Here is a 14,707-nt window from a genome sequence, read left to right on the forward strand (position 1 = left end):
ATGTACAATATAATATATACAATATACAGTAATTATATATATATAGAATCTCCAGAAGTTTCTCTGGAGGTTAGGGGCTCGCCCTACACTCAGATGTCAGTGCAGATCCAGGTCATGAGCTCTTGGACAGATGTGACAGATGATCTGGGGAAGGGAATAGGGAGAGAGAGATTCGTTAGTATGAACACTGGGAGTTTGAGAGCCATTTCTGGGTGGAGGCGGGGAAAAAAGGGAGCGATGCCACAAGGGTCCTTGCGTGGTGCCTCCATGCCACACCTGGGAACCGTGACTTGCGAAGTGGCTGACGTGTTTATTTGGTGTGAGGTCAGCAATAGCTTTGAGAGCAATAACACAATCCTCATAAAATAGATCCCCCAGCCTGGGCCACCCGCCTGCTTGCTGCCAAACAAGGGTGGTGGCCTAATGAATGAGACACTGCTGTCAACTCTCCATCAATGGTGGGTTCATTCACTCTATGGATCATGCAGCCTCTTCCTTGCCTTCCCATGTCCATGCTGTTGATTACTTTTTTAACCCATTTCTTGCTTTGTGCTGCTTCCTTCAGGCGAAGAGAAAGGGAAAAGAGTTTTGATTTCTGTGCCTATTAACCACTCTGACAGAAGGTTTTGTGAAGAATGACGTTGAAGCTCTTGGTAGAAGTTAGAAAAAACAGTCTAGTTACAAGAACAGCAGAAAAAGACCTGAACTTCAGAGTGGACCACAAACCAATAGGAATTAAGAACACAGCTCTCTTTTCAAAAGCCAATGCAAAATGAGGATGTGTTTATGCAAGAGCAGCTGTTGTTACCCTGGGCTTATTCTCGACATTCTTTCATATGTCACGGTCAGACCTAGGAAATTCCCTGGGAAGTCCCCTCCCTCCCAGTGCCTGCAGTTTCTCCCTTGGAGTATAATGCTGTTGGATCTTGAGAGATCTTTTGATCTTCAGGAAGCTGTTATCACAAAATGGATCTTCCTGGAGTGAGGAGACAGCGTGGTACACCGGGAGACAAAGGCAGTGGACTGCGGAATGGGAATCTGGGTCCCAATGTCAGTTCTCCCACCACCTGCCTGTGGCTTTAGGAAAGGCCTGTTCCTTCCCTTGCCTCCATGGCTTCATCTGTCCAATGGAGTGACATGGAGATGATGAAAGTGTAAGTACCTGCCATCATGCTTGTAAGTGCTCAGGAAATGCTTCCCTCCTGCCTGCCCTCAGGTTTCAGCCTGTAAAGTGAAGGATGGAACCAGCACACCTCCGAGGCCCCTTCCATTCTGACACTTTGTGACTCTGTTGGCAACACCTTAAGAAATTTCCAGCTAACACTCCAGTGAGCCTTATTCTACAAGATTCCATCCACTCATGACAGCATTGGGATTTTGACTTTGTGTTTTAATTTTTACTTTCCCTTATCCTGATTTTTAATTTATATTTTCTATTTTATGGCTTTTGCCTTTTTAAGTTGTCACAAATCCTTTGGGGAATAAGACAAAAGTATAACAAATTGTATGAAAGAATGCATTGACTGAAAGCCAAGGAATGTTATCAATGCTAATACTAATAAATTGCTTTTATTGGATATTTACTATGTATGAGGAACTGTGCTAAACCCTTTATAAACATTAGGTCACTTAATTCTCACAATAACCACATGAAGCCATAATTATCATCCCCACTTTATAGACAAGGAAACTGAGTCTTAGAGATATCAAGCAAGTTGTCCAAGGTCACCCAATTAGTGTGTGGTGGAGCTGAGCCACAAATCCAGGTCTGGCTAAATCAGAGCAGTTGTGTGCTGACAGGCTCTCAAAAAACGAAAGCAAAAACGACCCCCTAAATCCCTGATGTGTGGCGTTCACTGATTTCCACCGTGTAAATACTCCCACCAGGGCCAATTTCAAGTTACCAACAGTTTAAAATCAGCTCCAAAAGTTTCTGAATATTTAACAATCTGCTCTTGCAAGCCAGTAGGCACCAACCGCAACACGCTCCAGAGAGAGCCTGTGTTGATCACCACTGAGCACCCATGCATGCCTGGATCATAGGCTGGGCCTTGGGAATGGTAGAAAAGAAACAAGAAAGGGGACATAGCCATGGACAGAGACACAGCCGTGAGAGGACATGTTCATTCATTCATTCATTCGTTCGTTCCCTTCACAAAGGCTTATTGAGTACCAGCTAAGTCCCAAACCTTGTGATACACCCTTGGGATTCAGGCATGAGTAAGATGAGCAGGGTGCCCAAGCCTGAAGAGCCCAGAGTGTGTTGGGGAGAGAGAGACATGGAAACAAATAATTGAACACATTAGGTAATGGAAGCGTGTATGAGTGTATGGGAGCTCAGATGAAGCAGGAATGAATCTGCCCCCCGGGTCTGGAGGATGGAGTTAGCCACGTGTACATGCAGGCTTCCAGGCAACACAAATTTTGCTTCCTTTCCAATTGATGGAGGGGCTTCCTCACTAGAGAGGTGTGCTCAGCTTGACTCTTTGCAGTTCAGAACTAAACAGAGAATCCAAAGATGGGGTCAAGAAAGGGACAAGGATGCAGAAAGTAAGCTCCCTGAGTTAGGGATGTTTCTGATTTAGCCCGATATTCCTGACACCTAGCGTCGTACTGGGCACATAGTCTGCACTCAATAAATATTTGTTGACTGGATGAATCGCTGGTGAATAATGATTTGTGAGCTTCAAGGAAGGTTGTTTGAGGAAAGGGGACTAGTGATAGGTAAGAAGTAAGCAGTGTAAGTCTTGACCCCTTAGCATGGAAGGGGCCATGTGGCGGAATGGAGTGAACAGAGGGCAGAGCACGGGCAGGGACTCTGGGTGCCCTGAGTGGGGGTCAAGTGTGCAGAAGAGTGTGTGTCCTGGAATGCCACCACGTCTTGTCACAAGCCTGCAGGGTGTTTGATGTGCTTGCGAATGGCAGGAATTACACCAATCATTGCTTTGGCTTCAAAGTTCAGCATGGGAGAAGCTAAAAAGTAATTGATGCAGTGAAATTTGGGGATTTCAGTGGATTCATTCACATTTGTTTGTTCTTGTCTTCCTCTGATTACCTGAGAGGAGGCTGCTGTTATGGAAAACCAAGGGCTGTTAGAATATTCTTTCTTGGGAGCCAGAACTGTTTTTGTAAGAAGCGGGCCTGCATGTGTATTTTGTGGATTATTTTCATTGTAACAGTGTCTTATATTTGTAGATGGTTCCTAGTTTCCAAAGATCTTTTCCTAATGACTTTTGCGGCATCCCCCAAACAAGGCCATGAGGACGATAGAGAAGATGCAGACATCTCCATGTTACAAAGGAGAAAGTGCGACTCAGAGAAGTCAAGTGACTCAGCCAAAGTCACACAGCTGAATTCGAGCAGAGCAAGGGCCCCAGGTGGCTCATGCTAGAGGTGAAGACCTTCGTATTCTCCTAGTTTCTCTTATAATAATGTCACCTCCTGGAGCGAGCAAGTCCTGGCTGAGACACAACGGCATCTAGAAACAGTCCTGACTATTTGAGAACTTCTTCCTCTGTGGTGAAAAACTGAACCGGCCTGCCCCATTTTCCCAACCACCTCACGACTCGAAGAGCAATTGCTTTAGCTCTGACAAAATTAGGCCACCTCCGACCTAAATGGAGCCCATTTTCAGAGTAAGACCCTGCGTGGAGACAGCTCTTTCCTGGAAGGATAACAAAAGCATGCTTTTGTGTGTATTTCACTTGATGGAAAGGAATCCCCAGTGAGGCCATTTTTTCCCCCTGATTTCTCCCAAGTCCAGAATGTATCCAAGTTTCCAAGATAATCTCAGAAGAGCCATTCGTCTACCAAGATGGCCAAATTGTCTTCCAGCTCAGTAGACAGGGTGTGTTTGAGAGACAAGGTGAGGGGGCGAGAATAGGGGTGTGGGAAGAGGGTGAGGGAGCTTGAGAGCAAAGGAGAAAATGCGTCGCCGACAAATGCTGACGGAAGATGAAAGAAACCAAAGGGCCAGCCCCGACTCTGGGGTCCCATCTGCCAGGGACATTTTCAGCTCATTCTTTTCAGGACCTGTCACAGTCTGCCTGGCGAGCCGTCACTTCTCATCACTGGGCTCTCACTGAGGATCTTTGTGTCATCACTGTCATGAAGAGACCTGGCAACTGGCAAAGAATTTCCTGGGGCGCTACCCGATACACCCTTATTCGCCTCTTATCATCTTAGCAGAGTAGTTACGCCGCTGTCAGAGGTAATGGAGACCATGCCACTAAGAAAATTGGCTGTAATTTATTTATCAATTGTTCCTGCATACCACAAAAGCGGCCTTCTACTTTATGGCTGGGTCTAAGGTATTTGAGAGCTCCCGAAGTTCATGGTTTTCCGGTATTCTAAGTTCTACTTATGGCCTTTCCTGTATATGACACACAACACCACCCTTGTGGCTTGCAGGCCGTTTTCTTCTTTGCTTTCTTTAGTCACAAATCATCCTGAGGCATCCCTTAAGTGCATTTGTATTGTTAAGTGCACCGGCTTGATTTGGTGTTAATTCAATTTGAGTGCCCTTAATATCTTGTGGGGGTGATGCAATGCAGGCCGCCTGTACCTTGTAAAATCGGGTCCCAGGTCTGCCTGGGAGCAAAGCACCTTTCCCATAGCCATTTACCAAAGTTGCTGATAAAATTTTCATAAGGGAACCTTTTTAGTCTGACCCTATTGTGTTATTCTACCATTAAACCTCGGAGAACTGAGCTGGCTTCTAGTGACATCTTATCACGCTCTCCATTATTGCTGCCTGCCCCAAGAGCTAACTGGCTGGGTGCAGTGCAACTCGCTCCCTCCCTCCCGCTTCTGGTCCATTCTGGGAAAAGCTTATGGGCCAGCACCTAGGGGCTAATGTGCATTCGTCTCTCTCTGGGTGCCAGAGAGCTGAGCTCTCTTCCTGATGAACTGGCTCCCCTTCACCTTGGGAAGCTTGGGAGGCCCTGCAGGACTTTTGGAGCATGATTAGAAAGGCAGAAGCGAACGGCAGGCTGAAATAGAGTAAGAGTTACAGAGCACTTTACTTAAAACTCAACCCCAGAAGCAGCGATGATGATGTCAACAGCAATCTGACACATAGCTTGTGTTAGAGGATTAGGCCAGGCATTTGACTCTGGAATATTGGCGTTAGAAATCTAGCAACATAATTAACTCAAAAAGAACTCCAAAATCCAGGGTCAGATGTACCTGGGTTTGCAGCCGAGCTCAACAGCTCACCTGCTTCATGCCCTTCATCAGGTTATTTAGTCTTGGAGCTTCAGGGTTCCCATCTGTGAAACGGGAATATCAACATTTACCTCACGGGCTTTTTATGGTGATTAAGGGAGACAACACATGCGAAGAGCCTGGAGAGTGATTGGCACATGGACAGCGTGTTATGTTAACATATCCTTATCTTAGAATCCAGGAGGCCCTCAGAGGTCACAAGGTGAGCAAGCTGGTTCAGAGAGTGAAGAAATTATCTGGATCCCACAAGATGAGAAAGAGAAAGAGATAAGTCTAGAAACCTGGTCTCCTGGCCCCCATCTAGATCTCTTTCCATCCCTCCCACTGTCTCCCCGACGCTGTCCATGGACATTGGGAGCGTGGGTGGATTTGGGGAGCACGAGGCCACTTTCCACTTCCTTGATGATGACATTTCTTAACAGCAGATGAATCTTTTCTCGGTCATTCTGCCTTGTTTTGATGGCTGTGTCTAAGGAACAGCTTGAGCCTGCTAACAGTGTGAGTACTGGCCCTCTTGTTTCTGCTGCTTTGGTTGAAAAGAATGGTGGTCTGAGAAATAGAAATGGGAGGTTCTTTTTCAAAATCACATTTACAAATTATTCCTGGGGCTGGCCCAGCAGCGTAGTAGTTTAGTTCATGCATTCTGCTGTGGCAGCCCAGGGTTCGCAGTCTTGGATCCTGGGAGCAGACCTACATACCACTCATCAAACCATGTTGTGGCAGCATCCCACGTACAAAATAGAGGAAGATGATCACAGACGTTAGCTCAGGGACAATCTTCCTCAAGCAAAAAGAGGAAGATTGGCAACAGATGTTAGCTCAGGGACAATCTTTCTCACCAAAAGAAAAAAAATTATTCTTATAAAAGCAATACATGTCCACTGTACAAATGAGAAAATCTAGATAGAATACAGCTACTATAGTGAAAGGAACAAAAAACACCTGTCATCATACCACCTGTCACTGTAAGATACTGTGCTGTATTTTCTTCCAGGCTCTTTTCTGTGCATACACACACACTCGCTTGTTCACGCCCTTGCTGGCTGCAGCGTATCGTAGCGGTTAAAAGAGCTGTCTGGCTCCACCACTTGGGCAAGTTATTTAACTTTCCTGCTATTGTTTCCTCATCTGTAAACTAGGGCTTCACGAGAGTGCCTTCCTCAGAGGGTAGTTAAGAGAAGCAAATAAGCTAATTCATGTAGAACACAGCGCCTGGCAAGCAGTAAAGACTGCAGAGGGGTTTTCCTTTACGATTATTATTATGTACTTATGTACAATAGAAACCTGAGATCATACGGTATATTCTGTAGGAAGTGCAGTTTGTATGGGGGCCGTTTCTTCTCTGCTTGTGCCCAGCGACTAGAATATAAGGCTTTCTTAAACTGCTCCCCCAGACAAGGTCGCAAGGTCAGGCTGAGGCTGCCCGCCTCCTGGCTCAGCACGCCAGGGCTGAATGATGATAATTATGTGTTCATCTTCAAAAGGATCTGACAGTGTTAACACACGGATTCCCATAGCCTGACTCCTGGTGGCGTTTATCACATCCATTTTACAGGAGGGAGAATGAAGACTGAGCAGGGACTGACGCGGCTTACGAGATCTCCAAGCAGATGAGGTGGACTCCCTGGCCGGCGAGAAATGAACAGCGCGGCCCGTGGAAGAGCGTGGGCTGCTGTTGGGCTGGGGTGTTGCCTTTATCACACTGGAGATTTATGCCTGCACTGAGCAAGGGGTGAGGCTGACACCAGGAGACAAGTTCTCAGAGACTGGTCTCTCACGGAAAAGCTCTGAGAGTCTCTTTGATGTGGGTTTGTGTGTGTGCATGCATGTGTGTGTGTATTACCATTTTGGTGTTTTTAAGCATCCTTTTGTGGGATTCAAACATTCTGAGAGTGAAAAATGATCATTTTAAGCCAGATTGGGTAAGGTAGGGTCATAAATCAGGAAGGAAGATCAGGGTCTGTCCTTGTGTGTGTGAGTACACGCGCATGTGTGTGCATGTGTGTATGTGTGTACATGCATTGCGTGTGTGTACCTGTGTGTGTGCGCACAGAGAAGGCGCCAGCAAGCGAGCCTCCTGGGGTGAGTGGGAGGAGCAGATGTGGGTCTGCGCAAGGGAGCTGGTTTTGATGAAATATTGGCTAACGCTCGGGGCACCGAAGGAGAAGAGGCTCTGGTCAGGGAACTGTGCTGCATTAGAATTTATAATAGATTAGCTTATCTGCCCCTTGATCTTCAAGGGTATTTGGGGAGCTGAGGATGAGCCATTTCTGCCTTGATTTTCGCAGTGAGAGGAAACGTCTGAAACAGTATTCCCAGCCTTTCCCTCTGCACAGCCCAAGGCGGTGAGAGCTTGGTATTCACACCCCCACTCAGGTCATTCGGAGGAGGCTGACAGTGCCCAGGAATGCTGACATGCTTCAAAACATCACACAAGAAAGAACCCACTCAGATTCCTAAGGGGAGTTGCTGTCGGTCCATCCTGAGCCGGAGTGCAACATTGGATGTGATTGCCATGGCTCCCCCTCCCGCTGCAGGAGCTCGAAATCCATATTCATCCACGATGTCTGCAGGACTCCCCTCTCGCTGTCCATCTGTCTGTCTGTCTGACTCTCTCTTCCTCGCTCTCTGAGGTAAAGGGTGCTCGCTATCCTGAAAAGGGGAGCGTGCCAGAATGTTCCAGATGAGCTGCTGGCAGCAATGTTACTTTAAACACCAAGGAGCTGAAGCGGCCGGGAAAGAAAGAGTGAGGGGTGAAGTGTGGTTTGATGTCTCGGCGCACTGGGACATCATGATTCATATAACATGAGCTCCTCGGAGTCCTTGCTTAAATCCTAGCCTAGCACCCCCGGCTGAACTGGAACTCTGAAGTCCAGCCAAGGAGCGTTACTGGTCCTGCCTCAGCAAACAGTTGGTGGGTCACAGGCAAAGAACAGTGTAGGGGTGCTTTTTTCACTGGAAAAATTACCTGCTGGGAAAGGAGGAATCATATGATGTGTGTGGTGGGGAAAACCAGCCAGGAAGGACCTGGCTCTCACATTACAAGGCTGCTTTCTGAAGTCAGAGGGACTTTTTATTCCCCCCAGAGGCCTGCGGGCCCCAGCCAAAGTGGCTGTGCGTGGCTCTGAAGGGTGTGGTGTTAGGGGCACTGCACGCTGGGGCTCTGGATGCCAGGCTGGGACGGGGGAGGGAGGAGAGCTGGGGACGAGGCTTCACTGTCCTCAGACTCACTCTCTTAAGGCAGGAGGGAGATGAAGAGGAGAGAGAGGCTGCCCTGTTTCCCCTCTAGCCAGGGGACGGGGCCCTCTATTGCCTCCACTTAGGACTTTCTATGACATTTCACATGTCTGGCCACTATTTCCATCTCCCGACTCCTTAAAACTTTCCCCTCTCTCACTGTACCCTCTCTCTGCTTCTCCGACAGCCTTCACTCCCTCTTTGCATGGAAGTTGCATAACGATCTCTCACTTCATGACGCCCCCTTTCCCAATGCTTAGTTCATGTCGGTTTGAGCGGGGAGACTTTGGGGCGTGTGAGTCAGGACTGGCCAGCATGTTTGGTTTAAGGATGGAGCTGTGGAGCCAAGAGGGTCCAATCAGAGCCAAACCTGGAACTTCTGTTGGAAACTTTTGTTGGAACTTTTGGGATAGAGAAGTTCTCTTTCATCTGGGGTTGATGAGATGAGAGGATGAAAGCCTGGAGCTTCCAGGGGCCACGGTGATGAGAACATCTGTCTGAAAATGATGCCACTGGAAAAGGAAGAACAAAGAGATGGATAGAGATGGATTTCTGAAGGCATGATTTGAGCACCAGGATCTAATCATACCTGAGGTCAGGATCTAATCCTGGACTCCTCAGTTATACTAACTAAGAAATTTCTCCCTTTTCTTCTTTATCCAGTTGGATTTTTTCCTGTTACTTGTAATTGAAAGTATTGTATTTATATGTTGGGTCGATACCCGCTTCTGTCTTTTCTGCATGGAGTCCCCTCTCTCCCTTTCTGTGAGTCCTCAACTTTCTGTGTCTTCTTTGTTCCCCTTACTCACTCAGGCTTTCCATCCACTCTTGTGGTGTCAACTATGACCCCTGTGAGATTCTCGTGCCCCACTCCCACATTTGGGCATCTAGCTTAGATCTTGTTCTCGTGTCCAGCCATGTATAACACAGTTCTGCATGTGCCTCATGCACGTGGACATGCACAGCTGCCTGAAGTTAATGTGACTCCTGATCCTTGGGAAGGAGAGGGCCCCCCTTTTCAACCACCTCCTCTTCAACCCTGGCATCTGATCCCCCTGGTTCAAAGCCAGAATTATCTTTGATTCCTTCTTCTCTTCCTTCCTGTCCCCCTATATTGAATCATCCATCAAGTCTTCCAAAATTTCTCTTGTGGATGTCATTTTTTTCTCTATCTACCACCATCCTCTGGTCTAAGATCTCATCATGATCATCTCAAAACCCTCTTACCTGCCTTTCAAATACTCATTTCAAACTGTCTCACCCATCCAGCACACTCCTGCTTGTTTAACTTCCTCAAATACCTTTCACCTCACAGCTTGCCTGAAGAAACCAGATTTCTCACTGTTGCGCATCTCCAGGTCCCTCAGATGCTGGCATTCATGAAGCATGAGAAGCCACAGGAGCACCCTTCTGGAATACTAATTTGACTGCAAGATTTCTTGGGATGTGGGAAGTTAAGTGCTTTAACTAGAAAGAAATTAAAAACATTTTTATATTAAAACAGACCAATCTTATGTAAAGTAGAATGCAATACTCACGTGAATTTTAAAGATTAAACATAGATTTCAAAGAAGTTCTGAGACTGTAAAAGTCTACTTTCAGCCACCACCCAAGAGTTCTGGGATTCTTTTCCCTCTGCCGTTGGGTAGAAAGTTTGAAAAAGCATCAACATGTCGAGTCATTTCTAACCTTCTCAATCTGGTGTTTCTCTCACCTGGCCCTATCTTTCGTACCCTCCTCCTTTTCTCTCACTATTTCCTTGAGGTAGAGGGCTCTTCTGGTTGTTCTTTGAACTCAACACTCTCATTCCATCCCTGTTTCATGCCACCATATCCTTTTCCAAGTGATCTCCTTTCTCTTTTTATCAGCCTAAATCATCTATCTCTTTCAGGCTTAATCACCAGCTCACAATGGTCTCTCCCTTCTGGAATTCATGTCAATAAATGAATTATATGCTGGACAAGAGTCACTCATCTGCTCAAAACCCTTAAAAGCGTCCTTATGTTCTGGCTGTGGAATGAAGTCTAGACTCCTTTGTATGACACACTGGCTCTTGGCTGATCTGGACTCTGCCTGATACTTCAGTCTCAGTTGGCCTTGTGACTACCCTTGATCTTTGCTGTTCAGACTTCAAGAACCGCTGTAGTGTCCCCAAAGCACAGTGGTCACTTTCACCTTATCTTTATCCTCTTCATCTCCTTCTCTTTCTCTTGGCTTTACCCATTAGGACTCAGCTCAGTCATAATGTCCTTCTTGGCCATCGCTCCAAAGCTATCATAGCCCCCTGAGCAGATCTCCATCTCAGCATCATTTGGAGCAGCCTTTCTTACCTCCCTCTCTGCTGGCCAGATGGGGAGCTCCTTACTGCAGAAATAAGCCATCTTTGTTATCCCTGCTGTAATATTTCTTAAATGAATTAATTAATGAACAAACAGGATGTATCAGGAAACTTAGGATTTAGTTTCTTTCCATTATCCATGTGATCTTGGGCCTTTCTAAGCTTGTGTATCATTTTATAGTCAAGTCTGTTTCATACACACAAATCTTTTGATCTCTATTTACCTGAGGGTCCCTGGCAGTATCAATAATTATACAGATTGGAGCTGAAAACTGGACCTGGGACTAAGACACAAATGAAGAAGTGGGGATCAGCGGATGAGCAGGACCAAGCTTGCCTCCTTCTCTCCAAGATGGCACACCTTGCATAGAAAAACATCCACATACTCAGGGTTGGTTTAGGAGCTCTGGGTAAAGGTCAGCAGAGATACAGTTTTGGGTGAGATACAGCACATTTTATACAGATTATTCTGTCCTAGCCCACAAGAAAGCTGTCAATTATATTTTTAGATTCCAAGAGCTCTTACTTATTTGCTGAAAATCCTTTTTTTCCCTACTTTTTCTCCCCAAATTCCCCCAGTACATAGTTGCATATCTTAGTTGTGGGTCCTTCTAGTTGTGGCATGTGGGATGCTGCCTCAGCGTGGCCTGAAGAGCGGTGCCATGTCCACCCCCAGGATCCAAATCAGTGAAACCCTGGGCTGCCGAAGCTGAGCGTGCGAACTTAACCACTCGGCCATGGGGCTGGCCCCTGAAAATCCTTTTTATAAGCACTCTGTTCTTGTTTTATAGATGTAGAAATTTCTCTTCTCTCTCTTAGAATCTTAATTATGTTGATTGTTTAAAAAAAATATTTGTTCTGTTCTCTGCCTTGTTTCTATTTCCTGTGAATTCCCTTTTTGTCTCTTCCTTTTAGGTTAGTGTTTTCCTCAAGTGCCTAAGAGTAGAAATTCTTTATATTTATACATATTTAAGAATGAGGGACCAGAAGCTAGTGGAAAAACCCACACATAGGTGGGACTGTTGAGTGGTGGACCTCACCAAATCTGGCTGTGCATTTGATGTCAACAGGGTGGGTCTTTTCTACTGGACTTGTCAGTGTCTGCCATCTCCTGTCCCTTCCTGTCACCTCTCTGAGGTGTGGCAGACAAAGTAGGTGATGGACTGGGAAGAGGGGTGTCAAATCCTTCTTAATCTTGTTGTCAGTACGGCATCTCACGTCTACTCTCTGCTTTACCTGTCTCTAAGTCCAGAGCCCTTCTGGAATGATCTAACCACAGTGTAAACCTCTTTTCTTTTGCTTGGATGTTGGGTAGTTTGTCGGCATCATTGGGCTAGATGAGAGGATGGGGGTGTGTGTCTACATTTTCCATAAAGACGTTCAAGCAAGCTATTTTCAGCCATCTAGTCTACCCTTAAATTCGGAAACACCCAGCGCCTTCAGTTACTGAGACTTTCCAGTGGTTTGTGCTTTGATCTTGCTTCTTGCTTCTTAGTTTTCATGCCCACCCACCCCATCTAGGCTTCATCTTTACTGACTTTGATAAGCTATCGCCAATAGCTTTCTCTTTGTTCTAGAGGAATGCTTGCTTTTTGTGTGTGTGTGTGAGGAAGATTGTCACTGAGCTAACATCTGTGCCCATCTTCCTCTATTTTGAATGTGGGATGCCGCCACAGCATGGCTTGATGAGCAGTGTGTAGGTCTGCACCTTGGATCCAAACCTGTGAACCCCAGGCCACTGAAACAGATCGTGTGAACTTATCACTATGCCACCAGGTCAGCCCAATTTTATGTATTTTTAAAAAATCATTTTACTGGTGTTTTAGTGAAGTATTTTATTGAAGAAACAGAGACAAATGCACATGCTAATTCTGCCACATTGAACCAGAAGTTGGGCTGATTTTCTTTTTAAAAAAATTTCATTATTACTATACAAATACTTTTTGGGATTCAGTTACTATATAAAGACTTTCCACAAAGTTTTCGTATGCTGGTCAGTATCCTGGGCACTAGAAGTACACTGAGGATCACCACAGACACTGTCTTTTCTTCACAGTCCTTACAGCCTAGTTAGGGAGATAGACAGTCAAACAGGAAAGTTACAAGCGAGAGGGGTGCTATGAAAGGACAAGTTCATTCAAGGCTTTGTGGAAGAAGGAATATCTAATCTAAGATGGTTTAGATAAATAGGAGTTAGCTAGGTAAAGAGGCAGGAAAGATGTTCCAGATAGAAGAACAACCAACAAGGTTTGGAAGAAAGGGGGAGAGAGGCATATATGAAAAATAAAATCAATTTAAAAATGCTACAGAAAGTGTTGAAGAGAGCGAGCTATGAAATTTGGGGCTGGAGAGGTGAGAGGGACCAGATCAGATGGGGCTTCACGAGCCCTGATATTGGACTTTGTTCTGAGGGCAGTGAGAAGCTACCCGATGCTGCAAGTACAATCGTGACTACATTTGTGCTTTTATTTGAGGGTGGGGAATATTGCTTTGTTTTCTATTTGTCCCAGTTTTATCACTGTTACTCTATATATGTTGAATCTATATTGTGAGGTTCATATATGCCAATGATGGTTATATGGTTCTTGCTTTATTGATCTGGATATTTTTTTTTTGTCTTGAATACCATTGTCAGATATTGAAACTGAGACTCTGGGCTTTGACTCGTATTTGTCCTGAATATTATCTTCATCCTTTCACCTTTACGTTTTCTTTTAATTTCTCTCACATATTGTGGATACTTATGTTAAACAATTTTTAGCTAATCTGAGAGTCTCTCTCTCTCCTATGCTTATATTTATTTATCCCTGTAGCTACCTCAGATCTATCTATCATCTATCCATCCATCCATCGTCTATCTGTTATTTATCATTTGTCATCCATCTGTAATCTTCCCTTGAAAGGACATGTTAGCACATTCTCATGTCTATTTGGTACCCATGTCCTTGTTGATATTATTTAAAACTTTTGTTCTGGCTCATTATGGATACACGCTTTCTTTTTTTGCTTCCTGAACTTTTAGACAGCAATAAATTCTACTAAATTATTTGAATCCTTTTATTTCCCATATTTCCTTTAGTAATCTCCTGGATTTAGTTCTTACCCGAGTTTTCTAAATAGTTCTTTGTGTGGCAAACTGCTAAAGCTCTGTGTGCTTGAGATTATATCTACTGAGCCCCCATATTTAAACCATAATTTGGCTGAATATAGGATTCTATATTAGAATTGTTTTTTCCTTTAGGAGTAACAGTTTCCGTGTCTGGTTATCTATATTGATGGAGGGGATTGAACCCAGCTCCCTGAAGAGGGGCAGGGGCGAGCTCCAGGGCAGAATGCTCCAAACACAAAACCGTAGCCCACAACTCCAACTTTTTTGACCCTCCATTAGGCCACACTTTTGGTCAGAATCCTCCCTTAAATGCTCTGAAAAAGCAACTTGGGAAGGAAACAATCCCTGTGGATAAGTTTTTCAAACTCTGGGTGGCAATCCATTAACGGATCATGAAATCAACTTAGTGAGTCAGCCAGTAAGGGAATGGGAGAGAGAGAGAGAGAGAGAGAGAGAAAGAAATAGAACAGAACAAAATAGGTTGAAAAATATAGAGGCATCCCAACAATAAGCACATTGTTTTGTGAAATTTCCCTTCATTTGTCCAGGCCGTATATGTACTGAGTCACCACGTAACTGTATTTCCTTGTTGAGGGTGTAAGTCAAAATCAATTTGAAGAACAAGCTTTTGATTATGATCCACCAAACCCGAAGCGAGGGGGCATGGAGGAGGTAGAGGAGTGAGTGCTCAAGGCCAGCTGGCCAGTCTGCTTCTTTTCATCAGTGCCTCACCCCACAGGGTGTTGGCACTGACCTGGGTTTACCCACTCCTGCCTCCCACCCGGCTGATGCTGCTG

The 14,707-nt window shown here is 45.3% G+C and overlaps 1 long non-coding RNA gene across 1 annotated transcript in view; it reads left to right on the plus strand.

The window, feature by feature from the left end:
- LOC123280165 (uncharacterized) overlaps positions 1-14,274 on the plus strand; it is a 42,201-nt gene extending 27,927 nt beyond the window's left edge. Inside the window, exon 3 of the long non-coding RNA XR_011497271.1 lies at positions 566-14,274. This is a non-coding gene — a long non-coding RNA (uncharacterized lncRNA). The remainder of the gene's footprint in view (positions 1-565) is intronic.
- The last annotated feature ends 433 nt before the right edge of the window (positions 14,275-14,707 follow it).

This window comes from Equus asinus, chromosome 23, assembly GCF_041296235.1.
Source record: "Equus asinus isolate D_3611 breed Donkey chromosome 23, EquAss-T2T_v2, whole genome shotgun sequence".
NCBI lineage: Eukaryota > Metazoa > Chordata > Mammalia > Perissodactyla > Equidae > Equus > Equus asinus.